Genomic DNA, 17,174 nt, shown 5'->3' on the forward strand with positions numbered 1-17,174 from the left:
TGTTTCTCCGTTGGAGCATGAGCCGTTGGTGTCTGCAATTGATGCCTGGTTGGTAGCAGTAAACCCAATTTAACCCCAATCTTCCCTACACATCTTCCCTACATGTGAGTGGCATTGGCAGAAGGCTATCAGCAGGGCTCTTGAGTTATTTGACTAGGTGAGGAATGGCATTCATTGTTAGGATTACAGCCAGCAGAGATAATGCAGGTGGAAGGACCCTTCAACTCTGTCTTCCCGGTGATTAATGCAGTTTAGTTATGTGTTGCCCCCACCTGGATGGAGCAGTTTTTAGAAATGCCCCACAGCGCACAGCAGAAAGAGGTTAACAGCCAGCACAAGGCCCAACCTAGATGAATGTCCTGACCTAAATATACAAAGAATATAGGTCAGTAAACCAGAGAGAAACCCGTGATGTATACCTATTGTAGTCATTCTGTTGTATTTGATCTGGATTCTTTCTGACACGGTAGGTTATTTAACAAAGAGATCTGTTAGAAATATAAAGAACGAGGGGGGTAATTTTGACTTTGGCCAATAGTGTAAAACAGGCGATATGGATTCAGCTCCTGTTATACATCTCTCCCGACACTCATTTCCATTTTCATTGACCGTTCCATGCAGCGGAGGAATAATGACGAGTTTTCACAGGGGCTGGCTAGACTTGCAAAGCATCCCCCCAAAAAAAGAATGGCTCAACCCCTTTTTGTGATCAAGGGGACTATTTGCAAGTTGATTAATTAACATGCACATTTTTGAATTGGGAGGGCTCTGATTCTTTTTAAAAGGTTTTTGCAACTTCCAGCCTCTGTATGTGTTATAGGTGCTGCGTATAGAGTGCCATGCACTGCTTGCAATCTCCCTTACAGAATGCTGTGGTCAGTATCTTCAAATGTGGTTATTGGAAGTGGTGTATTGTGGAGGATCTGCTATTTGACCTGAGCCTGTGGTTATGGTGGTATATCAGGTATTGGCAGTTAAAACAATGTAGACACAGCACCAGATAATGTTGGGTGCACATTACATAATGGTCTGCATCAATGTCATTGAGTTTAGTGGTTTCAGATTATGTTAATTAATACTGTTAATTAAATGTTATGGATTTGGACAAGCCAACCAACCATCGACTTACTACATCTCGAATTAGTGAACTAGGTTATTTCCATCATTCTTTACATAAAACATGAACATGTTAAAGCATGTTAAAAATAACAAAAGAGAAGTGACTAAAACAACTCAAAATGTGTTAATAATCGGCATTGACTTTCAACACTGGTCATTGTAAAATGGCCTTGAAGAGAGACCCTACCCTTTTAAGTAATCAGAATTCAGATGACAATGTCAGGGTACAAACCAGGAAAGAGTTTACAAGATCACAAAGAGGGAGGGAGACTACATGCCTATTAAAATCATTAAAGCCCTGTTCGAAACAGTCTCACCACAAAAAAACTAAGGTTGCATTTTCCTCTTGTTGTGAATAATGGACGGATTAAGGTTCAATACCTCCTATTTTGTCAGTGTGGCCAAGACTGCAAACTTCTCTTTAAGTGCTGTTTAGTGGAAGCTTGCTCTGCGCATATTGGTCGCCATGTTGCTTTACATTGTAACTGTGACTATGCTTCAAAAGTACTTCATTGGCTGTGATGTACTTAGGGACATCCTGAGATCATAAATGGCACTATATAAATGCTAATTCTTTCTTTCTTCGTTGATGTCTGGTAGGAGGAAGGGAAATATATATCTTAAACGGAGGCAATTGGACCGAGTGCAGGCTCATGGACTCATGGCCATTTTCAGAACTGTAGATAGGAGGGAATGAAGCAAACTGCCCATGTGAAAGTAGGGCGCCAATTTGTCATGGATTTCTGTTTGTTTTTTTAAATTAAAACGTCACCAATTTTAAATGTTAATTAAGAAATGAAGACTGGCATTTATATAATGCTTTATCACACCACTTAAAAACATTCTGAAACACTTCACATACAATCAATTACTTTGAATGCAGTCACTGTTATTATACAGGCCTCTATAGCAGCCATTTTGCGCAGAGCAGGATATCACAAACACTATTTATTTTTGGCAGTGTTGGACGAGGAAGTAATGTTAGCCCGAGCACTGGGGGAACTTGCTGTTCGTCTTCAAAATAGTACCACGGGATGTTTAACGCCCACCTGAACTATCAGAACAGGCAGACAGGGCCTTGGTTTAACATCTCATAGAATAGCACCTCTGACAATGCAGCACTCCTTCAGTATTGTACTGAACTATCAGCATAGATTATGTTCTCTTAGACCTGTAGCAGGGCTTAAACCCACAACCTTCCAACTCATAGGTAACAGTACTATCAACTGAGCCAAATTGATAATTAATGCCCATTTATATATTTAAAGACATTTAATTTTCTCCAATCCCCTCGTTTGTCTCCTTGCTTTTCATGAATCCCCCCCTCCTGTTCCCTCACCTCCAGGTGGCCTGATCCCATGGCTCTGCCTTTCCAGCCCTTGCTGTTAGGAAGTGACTGTCACTCTGATATTTCTCTTCCCTTGGGGAAAACGCCTGGGCCTTCACTTGACACGGCTGTGCCGGGAATTGTGAGCAAGACCCCTGTCCTAACATTCCATGACAAAATGCTTTGAAGTGCCAAATGAAACATGATGCCTAATTCATATGTTGTAAAATGTCTGATCGCCACAGACAGCCGACAAGCATAACTTAGAGAACCAGGAGCCAGTTTGTGGATGTCATGTAGAGGAAAGCTTCTCAGCTGTGGGTTCCAGCAATATCCAGCTGGCACCTTCCCCCTTGAGCTCACAAGATCATAAGAGTGTAAGAGTCACTTTCAATATTGGATTTGAAGAAATATTTCATTGATTTTGAATGCACGGTACTCCAGGAGGGAAGGGCATGTTGGTGATCAAAGCTAACTTTAAAGAATACGCTTATGAGGTAGGGTAAAAGAACTTTTGAGACATCCCCTTAGGTGTTCTCAGTCATGGGATCTACATTCAAATATCTTTTTGAAGATCCTGCAATTGGGACTAAAAGAACATTTATTTCAAAAGTTAAGACCGACTTTTATCACCATCAGCACGGAGATTATATCTGATTGGTGCTGTATAAACTACTGGAACCTTGCATCCTGAAAGGTTACACTAGGAAGAATTTCTCCTCATCTCATCCCTTGGAGATTATCTTTTTAGTGTTTCTTGATCAGAACACTGATTATCATATATGTGTCATTGAGCCTTTAGTGTTAGGATGGACATCTGCACATTAGTTTGAGCATTCCCTTCCATGTTAAAAGTACAGCAACTGATCTAGTTACAGCTACCCCACACCAAGTCCTGCTGACCTAGCACCCCTGTTCTTGCTGATCTACATTGGCTCCCAGTACCTAAAGCCTACAATTTAAAATTCTCATCTTCATATTTAAGTCCCTTTGTGGCTTTGCCCCTCGCTATCTCTGTAACCTCCTCCAGCCCTACAATCCCCTGGATCTCCTGTTCTTCTGACTCCAGTCCCCTTGTGCATCTCACACCGCTACCCCCCCTCCCTTTGACCACCACTGGCAGCTGTATCTTTAGCCACCTAGGCCCCAAAATCTGGAATTCCCTTCCGAAACCCCTCTCCGTCTCCCTCTCCTCCTTTAAGACGCTCCTTAAAACCCGCTTCTTTGACCAAGCTTTTGGTTATCGCTCCTAATATCTCCTTCTTTGGTTCGGCATCCATTTTTTTGATTACACCTCAGTGAAGTGCTTTGGGATGACTTTCTCAATGTTAAAGGTGTTGTATAAATACTAGTTGCTGTTGATATTGTTAATCGATGCCAACTCCAGTCTTAGTCGCAGTCAGCACATCAGTATGACAACATACCCGAAGTATTAATACAATGTTTTATGCTGTGAGATATACAGGAGTATTGCAGCTCAGTAAAACACAAGCCTAGAAATTACTTCTTGCGATATTTGCGGACAAACACTCAATTCTTTGGTATGACACTCTTTTGTCCATTGTTTTAAAGCAGGTGTTTACCTATTTATATTAAATGGCTTAAGAACTCTGGCAAAATTACAGGCAAAAAAATATCATACCAATGTAATACATTCACAAGCACCACCAAAAGTAATTTCTCGATTATAGCGTCTTAATACAAAATTATAGACTAGAGTGTTCCATTTGTGTCAAACACAGTATATATAAATATCACATAGAATTTACAGCAGAGAAACAGGCCATTCGACCCAACTGGTCTATGCCAGTGTTTATGCTCTACACGAGCCTCCTCCCAACCCAATTCATCTAACCCTATCAGCTTATTGCTCTAGTCTTTTCTCCCTATGTATGTGTATATATATGTATGTGTGTGTGTGTGTGTATATGTATATATATGTATATATCTTGAAAGTACAGTACAATTTCTCTGTAAGAACCTTCTTTTCCTACCAGCAGACCCTATTATAACCATCGTCTAGCAGCATTATAATATTTTTTAAAGATACATAGTTCTTGTGAGGTGATATGGAGTCAGATGGTGACACTTAGCAGCCATATAACTATGGTGACTGATAGGTAAAAGAAAGTTGGCGATTGTGACGGAAGACATGAACAAAAAAGCTACAAAAAAGTACTTGCAAGACTGTAATACACTCAAGAGGTTCAGATGGTTGTACGATAAAGATTAAACTTTGCCCTCATGGCTTAAAGCACCATCGGAACCACTTGAGAACTTTATAGCCTTGTAACCTATTCTTAACCATTCTTTGTTCTCTGTGTCCTGTTAGAATTGTAGCTGGGCTGGTTGTTGCTGTAGTCACCTACAGCAACCTTCAAAGTCTTTAATGGCCTGTATAATGACCAGTATTTTTCTTAAGTAAATCATTTTATATTTTTTTCTCTTTCTCCCTTCTTGGGTTCCACGTACTTTGCGCAATCTGTTCTCACAATAGGAACTGTCTACTGACTGATTAATGCCTTGGTCCCTTGAGGGCATGGCTGAAATTGAGAACATGCCATATGGGGAATAGGTGGGTGTTGACCAGAATCCTAACACTCTGTGGCACAGTGTGCTGTTATTTTGACATATATCAAATCTGTGGCCCTGTTTCTTGCACCAAAAAAAAAGCTATGTTGATGGCAGTGGGAGACTGGTGTTGCCTACCCACTCAAAAAAAAAGAGAGCTTCACGACTTATATGCAAACCAGCATGTTGGGCAATGATGAACCCCAGGGTGTGGGCTTCACTTGATCTTTTGATATGCCAGTGTCTGTTCTGCCACGGGCAAAGTAAAAGGCCAAAACTCATACTGGCACACCGAGAACCAGAGTTGGTCACACCTTCCAATTCATCATCGAAGAATTTTGAAGAGCAATGATACGTGAGAGAACATGTACGAAAATCCGTAGGTTACCTGTACTCGTTGCTGATTGGGATGTGCCTGGGGAGCCAGTCCCAGGTAATGATCGTCAAAGCTCCCTGTGGACGCACAAAACAGGGAATATTAGCAGCGAAACTGCTGATGTCACACATACCTGTGCTAGGGTTGCCAACTCTGGTTGGACGTATTCCTGGAGGTTTCATCACATGACCTCCCGCCTCCAACTGCCCGCCTGGTCAAACAGCCTCTTCCCCCATCTCCAATATTTTTATAACTAATAAATGAAAGTGTTCAAAGCAATTGTAAAAAAACTCAGCATCTTTTTAATGCCCCTATAATTTTTCTCCTGGGTTGCTTGCAGCAGTGTCCAGGCAATTAATATTAAATTCCTGGAGACTCCAGGGCAATCCTGGAGGGTTGGCAACCCTAACCTGTGTGCGCTCCACCAAAATGGGGCTTTAAACTCTTGAATGCTGCTAGACTACAGATTTTTATTTTATTTCGCTGTGTATATTTTGGATAAAACCTCTTGTCATCCCAATTAAAATTATGGTAGTTCTCAGCCTTATAATTTGATTTTCTCTCTGAGTTCCTGTAACCTGGCATGCTACAACTTTGAATTTTCATATAGTAAGTGTAAGTTGGTGGTTTCAATCTCTGTCCATTCCTAGATTGGTGTGCCATGGAGTGGTAGAATATGAATTCATGCTAGTGACTCCATTGCCTGGTCTCATTCATGCTGCTACAGGTGAGGTGAGACTGAACATTGACAACAGGTACTTCCTTATATGGAGGGGGAAAAATCAAGAGAGCAACTCAATGGGGGTTTTCCTTTGACACACCTCCTACTGTCTATTTGAAATCTGGCCTTGGCAGAATTATACCCGGCCTCTTGATTAGAAATGGTCTTTAATATTGGGATGTGGGGCAAATATACTGTTTTAATGTCAATTCACTGTTGTCATTCAAGGGAGGAGAAATATCAACCAGAATCCCTGCTCCTGATCTCTACCCAGTGACCTCCCTGTTGGATAGTGCATATAATGAACATTGGTCGAGGAGGATTATTTTTGGTCGCGATGACCTCCATGGACCAGTGCCTTTCCAACGCTCGCTATCTAGGCTTACACAAAAAGAATGGTCACTTAACAGAAGTACTGGGGAGATTGTGCCTGCAGAACTGTACCTCAGCTTCAACTGTACCACTTCATGATAGGAATGCAAAATGGAAGAAAACTGGAATCCCTTCACTTGCAATAAATTGAACTCTGTACTTTTATTCAGAAAGATGTAAAATGGTGCCACGCTCAACAACAACAACTTGTATTTATATAGTGCTTTTAATGTAGTAAAACATCCCAAGGCGCTTCACAGAAGTGTAAAACGTTTATACTCAAGCCTGTACCTCAGTGAATAAACCTATATTTAGGTTTAAATGTTCTCTGCAAGGTGCTGAGTTCTATATATAGAATTACACTGGCACTGAGACAAGTGGCCTTTTCTTAACACATGGGATTGAGTGCCATCAACTGTTCAACTTGGCAAGACTCGTTCGACACTCGATGGAATGCTTTGTCCAGTTGCATCATGTTAACACAGATGGTTAAGTTGTGGCTTTTATGAATCTTAGCCTTGGGAGCTGCTTTCACCTATTACTCTTTGACTATTGTTTTCTTAAAATTCTCATCAAGTTGCACTCCCAATATGTTTTCTGGGATGCAGAATGCCGCACAAATGAAATTCTATTGACCCAACAGAATGAAAAGAGGAGAAAAATGGGATTTTGTTTGAATGTAACTACAGATTTGACCTTCAAAAAATAAGCAGGCAAGTAGGAGTCTAATACATATACGTACTGGGCTATATTTTTTGCTTTTTAATTTAAAACATTTCTGCTTTTAGTGTTCGTCATGTCTAATCTTTTATTCCTGTTGGTATTGGAGGCGTGAGAGATTAAAAAAATTGAATAGAAAGTGAACTGATGGTGATACCAGATTACAGCTCAAGTATAGGCTTCAGTTTTTAGGCATAAGACCAGATATAAATATAACTGCATTGAAAAAAACATCACATGGTTCAAATCAGATAACAAGAATGCTGTTATTTGAATTGTTTAGAGAAACTGTAAAACCATTTGACTTTTGCTGCTTTGTAATCCTGACTACCAACTAGCTTTGTTTAAGTTACTGCTGGACTTAAAAGGGTTAATTTTGATTGGCCATCTAATGTTTGACTATAGGTGGAAATTGATCTTGTTTTACATAGAAATACATAGAACGAACAGCACAGAAAAAGGCCATTTGGCCCAACAGGTCCATGCCAGTGTTTATGCTCCACACGAGCCTCCTCCACTTGGTCAGCCATACCTAAAAGGAAAGAAAATTGTTTGAACTAGACTGAGGGCCAACGTGAAGTTGATCTGACATTGGCTGACCTAAAATGGTCAGGTGGACTATGCAACAAGGTGCAGTGAAATGGACTGAGGGTCGATGAGATAGGGTGCAGTGAGAGCCTACGGGATAGAATGCAAGAACATAGACTGAAAACCCCCGTGGAAGGGTGTAGTGAAATTTTTTTTATTCGTTCATGGGATGTGGGCATTGCTGGCGAGGCCAGCATTTATTGCCCATCCCTAATTGCCCTTGAGAAGGTGGTGGTGAGCCGCCTTCTTGAACTACTGCAATCCGTGTGGTGAAGGTTCTCCCACAGTGTTGTTAGGTAGGGAGTTCCAGGATTCTGACCCAGCGACGATGAAGGAACGGCGATATATTTCCAAGTCAGGATGGTGTGCAACTTGGAGGGGAACGTGCAGGTGGTGCCTGCTGCACTTGTCCTTCTAGGCGGTAGAGGTTGCAGCTTTGGGAGGTGCTGTCGAAGGAGCCTTGGCGAGTTGCTGCAGTGCATCCTGTAGATGGTACACACTGCAGCCACGGTGTGCCGGTGGTGAAGGGAGCGAATGTTTAGGGTGGTGGCTGGGGTGCCAATCAAAGGGGCTGCTTTGTCCTGGATGGTGTCAAGCTTCTTGAGTGTTGTTGGAGCTGCACTCATCCAGGCTAGTGGAGAGTATTCCATCACACTCCTGACTTGTGCCTTGTAGTTGGGAGAAAGGCTTTGGGGAGTCAGAAGGTGTGTCACTCGCCACAGAATACATAGCCTCTGACCTGCTCTTGTAGCCACTGTAATTATATGGCTGGTCCAGTAAAGTTTCTGGTCAATGTTGACCCCCAGGATGTTGATGGTGGGGGATTTGGCGATGGTAATGCCATTGAATGTCAAGGAGAGATGGTTAGACTCTCTCTTGTTGGAGATGGTCATTGCCGGGCACGGACTGCTTCATTATCTGAGGGGTTGCGAATGGAACTGAACATTGTGCAATCATCAGCGAACATCCCCATTTCTGACCTTAAGATGGAGGGAAGGTCATTGATGAAGCAGCTGAAGATGGTTGGGCCTAGGGCACTGCCCTGAGGATCTCCTGCAGCAATGTCCTGGGGCTGAGATGATTGGCCTCCACCAACCATTACCACCTTCCTTTGTGCTAGGTATGACTCCAGCCACTGGAGAGTTTTCCCCCCGATTCCGATTGACTTCAGTTTTACTAGGGCTCCTTGGTGCCACACTCGGTCAAATGCTGCCTTGATGTCAAAGGTAGTCACTCCCACCTCACCTCTGGAATTCAGCTCTTTTGTCCATGTTTGGACCAAGGCTGAAATGAGGTCTGGAGTGGTCCTGGCGGAACCCAAACTGAGCGTCGGTGAGCAGATTATTGGTGAGTAAGTGCCGCTTGATAGCACTACTGATGGTTTATGTGTGGTTAATCTCAGATAGATGATTGTCTTCAGCCACCGCCACAAACTCAATACCCTCTGTCTCAGGTTGAAACCAACCGTTGGTGACCTCGGCATCCTATTTGACCCCGAGCTGAGCTTCTGACCACCTATCCTCTCCGTCAAAAAGGCCGCCTACTCCCACCTCCATACCGTCTCTGCCCCTGCCTCAGCCCATCTGCTGCCGAAATCCTCATCCGTGCCTTTGTCACTTCCAGACTCAACTATTCCAATGCTCTTCTGGCTGGCCTCCCATCTTCCACCCTCCATAAACTTCAGCTCATCCAAAATTCTGCTGCCCATATCCTAACCCGCATCAAATCCCCCTCAGCCTTTACCCCTGTCCTTGCTGACTTACATAGGCTGCCAGCCCCCCAATGCCTCCAATTTGAAATTCTCATTCTCGTGTTCAAATCTCTTCATGACCTTGCCTCTTGATATCTCTGTAACCTCTTCCAGCCCTACATCCCTCAGAGCTCTGCATTCCTCCAACTCTATCCTCTTGTACATCCCCCATTTCCTATGCCAGACCATAGGTGCCTTCAGCTGTTTAGGCCCTAAGCTCTGGAGTTCCCTCCCAAACCTCTCCCCTCCACCACCTTGCTCTTCCTCTTTAAGACCCTCCTTAAAACCTACCTCTTTGATCAAGATTTTAGTCACCTGTCCTAATAGCTCCTTCTTTGTATCAGTGTCAATTTTATGTCTGATTGTGCTTCTATGAGACACCTTGGAACTTTTTTTCTACATTAAAGGTGCTATATAAATGCAAGTTGTTGTTGTTATAGTGAAATGGACTGAGGGCCTTTGAAAAGTTGACTTCTGAAAGAGGACAGATTGGGGGAGAAATTTGACTTGGGCGGGGATGTTAAACGGGTGGTAGAACATGGGCTGCCTGTTAAAAGTCCTGCTTGATATTCCGTTCTATTGAAGTCAATGGAACTCAGTACCAGGTGGGGAGCATTACTGGCGGCAGAATACAACGCCGCCCATTTTACACGACCATTCAAGACAAATTTCTACCCCGTTACAGTGTGACCATTTCCTCATCCATAGTCACCAAACTCAAATCTGCGTGAACCAAACTCACACTACATTCTCAGGTCTGGATGTCCTTTCCTCGAACACAGAGAGCTCTCACTATTTAATTACAAGTGCTGCAGGACAGCATTTTCAGGCGGTTCAGTTGACCATGTATTGCATGTTTCCTGCAACTGCATTTTTACATGATGCGCCCACTTAGCCTGATGCTGAAGCCACTGTCCGCCAATCGTGGCTGCTTCATTTTGATTGATGGAATAGGTAAAGGACATGACTTTGAAGAATCATTTACAGTACCTGGATACTGCCTTGAGGCTGCTAATGGAACAAATGGCTGAACAGGAAAGTTACCTAAAATCCTTTAAGAGGTATTGCCCAGGGGAGGAGGTGTTAGTAGCATTAATACTGCTGTCATCCTGCATATACTCTAAATGCAAGTCAAGAGCTACTTTGAGCTACTTCTGAATAAAATACCTGGAGATTTTTGGCAAATCTAAAGGATCTATGAAACCACATTTCGTTTAGCTAGGACTCCTGACCAATGGCCAAATCATTTTTATGGTGCAGCCAGAAATAGATCTCTAAATTCCAGCATAATTACGCATTCAGGCATGGATTGAGAAGCTGTGGAGGTGAAGGGACCCAAAGCTACAAGGTATGAAATGTCAAGCATTGCTTAACAGTAAAGTTGATGGAACACAGAGAGAGAAGGGAAGGAAATATATATACATACTTTTTTATTCGTTCATGGGATGTGGGCGTCGCTGGCGAGGCCAGCATTTATTGCCCATCCCTAATTGCCCTCGAGAAGGTGGTGGTGAGCTGCCTTCTTGAACCGCTGCAGTCCGTGTGGTGACGGTTCTCCCACAGTGCTGTTAGGAAGGGAGTTCCAGGATTTTGACCCAGCGACAATGAAGGAACGGCGATATATTTCCAAGTCGGGATGGTGTGTGACTTGGAGGGGAACGTGCAGATGGTGTTATTCCCATGTGCCTGCTGCTCTTGTCCTTCTAGGTGGTAGAGGTCGCGGGTTTGGGAGGTGCTGTCGAAGAAGCCTTGGCGAGTTGCTGCAGTGCATCCTGTGGATGGTACACACTGCAGCTACAGTGCGCCGGTGGTGAAGGGAGTGAATGTTTTTTAGGGTGGTGGATGGGGTGCCAATCAAGCGGGCTGCTTTATCTTGGATGGTGTCGAGCTTCTTGAGTGTTGTTGGAGCTGCACTCATCCAAGCAAGTGGAGAGTATTCCATCACACTCCTGACTTGTGCCTTGTAGATGGTGGAAAGGCTTTGGGGAGTCAGGAGGTGAGTCACTCGCCGCAGAATACCCAGCCTCCGACCTGCTCTCGTAGCCACAGTATTTATATGGCTGGTCCAGTTAAGTTTCTGGTCAATGGTGACCCCCAGGATGTTGATGGTGGGGGATTCGGCGATGGTAATGCCGTTGAATGTCAAGGGGCGGTGGTTAGACTCTCTCTTGTTGGAGATGGCCATTGCCTGGCACTTGTCTGGCGCGAATGTTACTTGCCACTTATGAGCCCAAGCCTGGATGTTGTCCAGGTCTTGCTGCATGCGGGCTCAGACTGCTTCATTAGTTGAGGGGTTGCGAATGGAACTGAACACTGTGCAATCATCAGCAAACATCCCCATTTCTGACCTTATGATGGAGGGAAGGTCATTGATGAAGCAGCTGAAGATGGTTGGGCCGAGGACACTGCCCTGAGGAACTCCTGCAGCAATGTCCTGGGGCTGAGAAGATTGGCCTCCAACAACCACTACCATCTTCCTTTGTGCTAGGTATGACTCCAGCCACTGGAGAGTTTTCCCCCTGATTCCCATTGACTTCAATTTTACTAGGGCTCCTTGGTGCCACACTCGGTCAAATGCTGCCTTGATGTCAAGGGCAGTCACTCTCACATCACCCCTGGAATTCAGCTCTTTTGTCCATGTTTGGACCAAGGCTGTAATGAGGTCTGGAGCCGAGTGGTCCTGGCGGAACCCAAACTGAGCATCGGTGAGCAGGTTATTGGTGAGTAAGTGCTGCTTGATAGCACTGTCGACGACACCTTCCATCACTTTGCTGATGATTGAGAGTAGACTGATGGGGCGGTAATTGGCCGGATTGGATTTGTCCTGCTTTTTGTGGACAGGATATACCTGGGCAATTTTCCACATTGTCGGGTAGATGCCAGTGTTGTAACTGTACTGGAACAGCTTGGCTGGAGGCGCAGCTAGTTCTGGAGCACAAGTCTTCAGCACTACAGCTGGGATGTTATCGGGGCCCATAGCCTTTGCTGTATCCAGTGCACTCAGCTGTTTCTTGATATCACGTGGAGTGAATTGAATTGGCCGAAGAATGGCTTCCGTAATGGTGGGGATATCGGGAGGAGGCTGAGATGGATTATCCACTCGGCACTTCTGGCTGAAGATGGTTGCAAACACTTCAGCCTTGTCTTTTGCACTCACGTGCTGGACTCCGCCATCATTGAGGATGGGGATGTTTGCAGAGCCTCCTCCTCCCGTTAGTTGTTTAATTGTCCACCACCATTCACGACTGGATGTGGCAGGACTGCAGAGCTTTGATCTGATCCGTTGGTTGTGGAATCGCTTAGCTCTGTCGATAGCATGTTGCTTCCGCTGTTTAGCATGCATGTAGTCCTGAGTTGCAGCTTCACCAGGTTGGCACCTCATTTTTAGATACACCTGGTGCTGCTCCTGGCATGCTCTTCTACACTCCTCATTGAACCAGGGTTGATCCCCTGGCTTGTTGGTAATGGTAGAGTGAGGAATATGCCGGGCCATGAGGTTACAGATTGTGCTGGAATACAATTCTGCTGCTGCTGATGGCCCACAGTGCCTCATGGATGCCCAGTTTTGAGCTGCTAGATCTGTTCTGAATCTATCCCATTTAGCATGGTGATAGTGCCACACAACACGTTGGATGGTGTCCTCAGTGCGAAGACGGGACTTCGTCTTGATGAGGACTGTGCGGTGATCACTCCTACCAATACTGTCATGGACAGATGCATTTGCGACAGGTAGATTGGTGAGGACGAGGTCAAGTAAGTTTTTCCCTCGTGTTGGTTCGCTCACCATCTGCCACAGGCCCAGTCTAGCAGCTATGTCCTTCAGGACTCGGCCAGCTCGGTCAGTAGTGGTGCTACCGAGCTACTCTTGGTGATGGACATTGAAGTCCCCCACCCAGAGTACATTTTGTGCCCTTGCTACCCTCAGTGCTTCCTCCAAGTGGTGCTCAACATGGAGGAGGACTGATTCATCAGCTGAGGGAGGACGGTAGGTGGTAATCAGCAGGAGGTTTCCTTGCCCATGTTTGACCTGATGCCATGAGGTTTCATGGGGTCCAGAGTCAATGTTGAGGACTCCCAGGGCCACTCCCTCCTGACTGTATATCACTGTACCGCCACCTCTGGTGGGTCTGTCCTGCCGGTGGGACAGGACATACCCAGGGATGGTGATGGAAGAGTCTGGGACGTTGGCTGAAAGGTATGATTCTGTGAGTATGGCTATGTCAGGCTGTTGCTTGACTAGTCTGTGGGACAGCTCTCCCAATTTTGGCACAAATCCCCAGATGTTAGTAAGAAGGACCTTGCAGGGTCAACTGGGCTTGGTGTTTTGCCGTTGTCGTGTCCGGTGCCTAGTGGTCCGATGCCGGGTGGTCCATCCGGTTTTATTCTTATTGTGACTTTTCGTAGCGAGATTTTACAACTGAGTGGCTTGCTGGGCCATTTCAGAGGGCAATTAAGAATCAACCACATTGCTGTGGGTCTGGAGTCACATATAGGCCAGACCGGGTAAGGACGGCAGGTTTCCTTCCCTAAAGGACATTAGTGAACCAAATGGGTTTTTACGACAATCCGGTAGTTTCATGGCCATCATTACTGATACTAGTGTTTTAATTCCAGATTTTTATTTAGTTAATTGAATTTAATTAATTAATTGAATTTAAATTCACCAGCTGTCTTGGCGGGATTTGAACTCATGACTCTGGATTACTAATCCAGTAACATAACCACTATGCTACCGTACCCTTGACAATATATGTTTTCTCCACTATTAACCCATTATTATATATTAGGCCTGATTATAACTCGGGGGGGGGAGGGGGAGGAATTAGGTGGGCGGGGGCCGAGGCGATCATTGAAGGTCATGAACAGTGTCACGAGGCTATTGGAAAAGCAAACAGGGTGCTAGGTTTATAACTAGGACGCTTAAATTTAAAATTAGAAGTACAATTTTTACCTTGTACAAGGCTTTGGTTCAGTTGCACTTAGAATACCCTGCCCATTTTGGTGTCCTCATATGGTTGGGGATATCGAGACATAGGACCATTGGAACATAGGAACAGGAGTAGGCCATTTAGCCCCTCGAGCCTGTTCTGGCATTCAATGAGATCATGGCTGATCTGTGACCTAACTCCATATACCCACCTTAGCCCCATATCCCTTAATACCTTTGGTTAACAAAAATCTATCAATCTCAGATTTAAAATTAACAAATGAGCTAGCATCAACTGCCGTTTGCGGAAGTGAGTTCCAAACTTCTATCACCCTTTGTGTGTAGAAGTGTTTCCTAACTTCACTCCTGAAAGTCCTGGATCTAATTTTTAGGCCATGTCCCGTAGTCCTCGGCTCCGCAACCAGCGGAAATAGTTTCTCTCTATCTACCCTATCAGCTCTCCTTAATATCTTGAAAACTTCGATCAAATTACCCCTTAATCTTCTAAATTCCAGGGAATACAACCCTAATTTGTGTAATCTCACCTCATAATTTAACCCTTGGAGTCCAGGAATCATTCTGGTAAATCTACGCTGTACTCCCTCCAAGAACAATATATTCTTCCTAAGATGCAGTGCCCAGAACTGAACACAGTACTCCAGGTGTGGTCTAACCAGGGATTTGTATAGCTGTAGCATAACTTCTGCCCCTTTGCATTCTAGTCCTCAAAATATAAAGGCCAGCATTTGATTAGCCTTTTTGATTATTTTCTGTACCTGTCCATGACATTTTAATGATCTGTGTACATGGATCCCTCAGTCTCTTTGGACCTCCATTGTTTCGAGCTTTTCACCATTTAGAAATTACTCTGATCTATCCTTTTTAGGTCCAAAGTGGATGACCTCACACTGGCCTACATTATTCTGCGGCGAGTGACTCACCTCCTGACTCCCCTTTCCACCATCTACAAGGCACAAGTCAGGAGTGTGATGGAATACTCTCCACTTGCCTGGATGAGTGCAGCTCCAACAACACTCAAGAACCTCAACACCATCCAGGACAAAGCAGCCCGCTTGATTGGCACCCCATCCACCACCCTAAACATTCACTCCCTTCACCACCGGCGCACAGTGGCTGCAGTGTGTACCATTCACAGGATGCACTGCAGCAACTCGCCAAGGCTTCTTCGACAGCACCTCCCAAACCCGCGAACTCTACCACCTAGAAGGACAAGGGCAGCAGGCACATGGGAACAACATCACCTGCATGTTCCCCCCCAAGTCGCACACCATCCCGACTTGGAAATATATCGCCGTTCCTTCATCGTCGCTGGGTCAAAATCCTGGAACTCCCTACCTAACAGCACTGTGGGAGAACCTTCAACACACGGACTGCAGCGGTTCAAGAAGGCGGCTCACCACCACCTTCTCAAGGGCAATTAGGGATGGACAATAAATGCCGACCTCGCCAGCGACGCCCCACATCCCATGAACGAATAATAAAAAAAAATCCATTTGCCACAGTTTTGCCCATTCACTTAAACTTTTAATGTCTCTGTAATTTTATGCTTCCATCTACACTGCTTACAATGCTGCCTATCTTTATGTCATCGGCAAACTTGGATAGGTGGCTCTCTATCCTGTCATCTAAGTCATTAATAACTACACTGAATAGTTGAGGCCCCAGCACAGTTCACTGTGGGACACCATTTGTCACATCCTGTCAATTTGAGTACCCGCCCATTATCCCTACTCTCTGTCTCCTGCTGCTCAGCCAATTTCCTAACCAGATCAATAATTTGCCCTCAATTCCATGAGCTTCAACTTTAGCTAACAGTCTTTTATGAGGGACTTTATCGAATGCCTTCTGGAAGTCCACATAAACAACATCCATAGACATTCCCCTACTTAAGTCACCTCTTCAAAAAATTCAATTGGGTTCCCTGGGAAAGGTCCAGAGGAGGGCCACTTGATCGATACCTAGTCTAATGGCCCTTAGTTGTCAAGACAAGCTTAGGGAATTGGGCCTTTTTAACGTAGACTTTTAGGGGGATATGATTGAGGTCTTCAAAAAATTGAAGGGTTTAGATTTCTTCTGGGAGCATGAAGACAAGTTACAAAATCATAGAGTTAGGTTAGATGCCAGGAAGTACTTCTCACAGAGAGTTGCTGACCTCTGGAATAGATAGTCGGTATGTGCAGTGACTACAGGTCTTCAAAAAGGGGGCTGGATGAGTAGCTGGAGGGAAAGACATCTCAAGTTCTAAAAGGTAGGTGGGTTAACTGGGACTAGTGTTATCTGTCACAGTGGTTGCCTGGAGCTTGTTTGAATGCCTTTAGGGGTCAGAAGGGAATTTCCTAGTTGTTTCCTAAATTAGCCTAAAGTCTTTTTCTCCTTTTTTTTTACCTCTGCCAGGAGATTACGTGACTGAGAGGTGTGGGTTGTTCGTGCATGCAGGTTGCACCATCAAGGCAGCCTTGATGGACCAGTTGGTCTTTCACTGCCCTTTTTCCTATGTTCTTATGCTTTGTTTGTAACCAATCTGAATGTAATATTTCTGACGTTGATCTGAAATGCCTCCCAAGTGTAATCTGGAATTAATTCAGGATAAGAAGCCACAATAGAATGTTGGCTTATATTTTCTGTGCTTTGTGATAGATTTAATGATATGTGTTACAAAGTATTCCTGGAACATTTCTGCAA

General features: G+C 44.5%; 1 protein-coding gene across 3 annotated transcripts in view; it reads right to left on the minus strand.

The window, feature by feature from the left end:
• Positions 1 to 17,174, minus strand: part of LOC137333804 (transcription factor Maf-like) — a 319,825-nt gene that overhangs the window by 246,193 nt on the left and 56,458 nt on the right. The window contains exon 2 of one of the 3 annotated variants that reach the window (XR_010965994.1): positions 5,406 to 5,470. The exons of the other annotated variants lie outside the window; for them this stretch is intronic. The gene's annotated coding sequence lies outside the window, so the exon portion shown is untranslated. The remainder of the gene's footprint in view (positions 1 to 5,405; positions 5,471 to 17,174) is intronic. 3 annotated transcript variants of the gene reach the window in all.

This window comes from Heptranchias perlo, chromosome 16, assembly GCF_035084215.1.
Source record: "Heptranchias perlo isolate sHepPer1 chromosome 16, sHepPer1.hap1, whole genome shotgun sequence".
Classification (NCBI taxonomy): Eukaryota; Metazoa; Chordata; class Chondrichthyes; order Hexanchiformes; family Hexanchidae; genus Heptranchias; species Heptranchias perlo.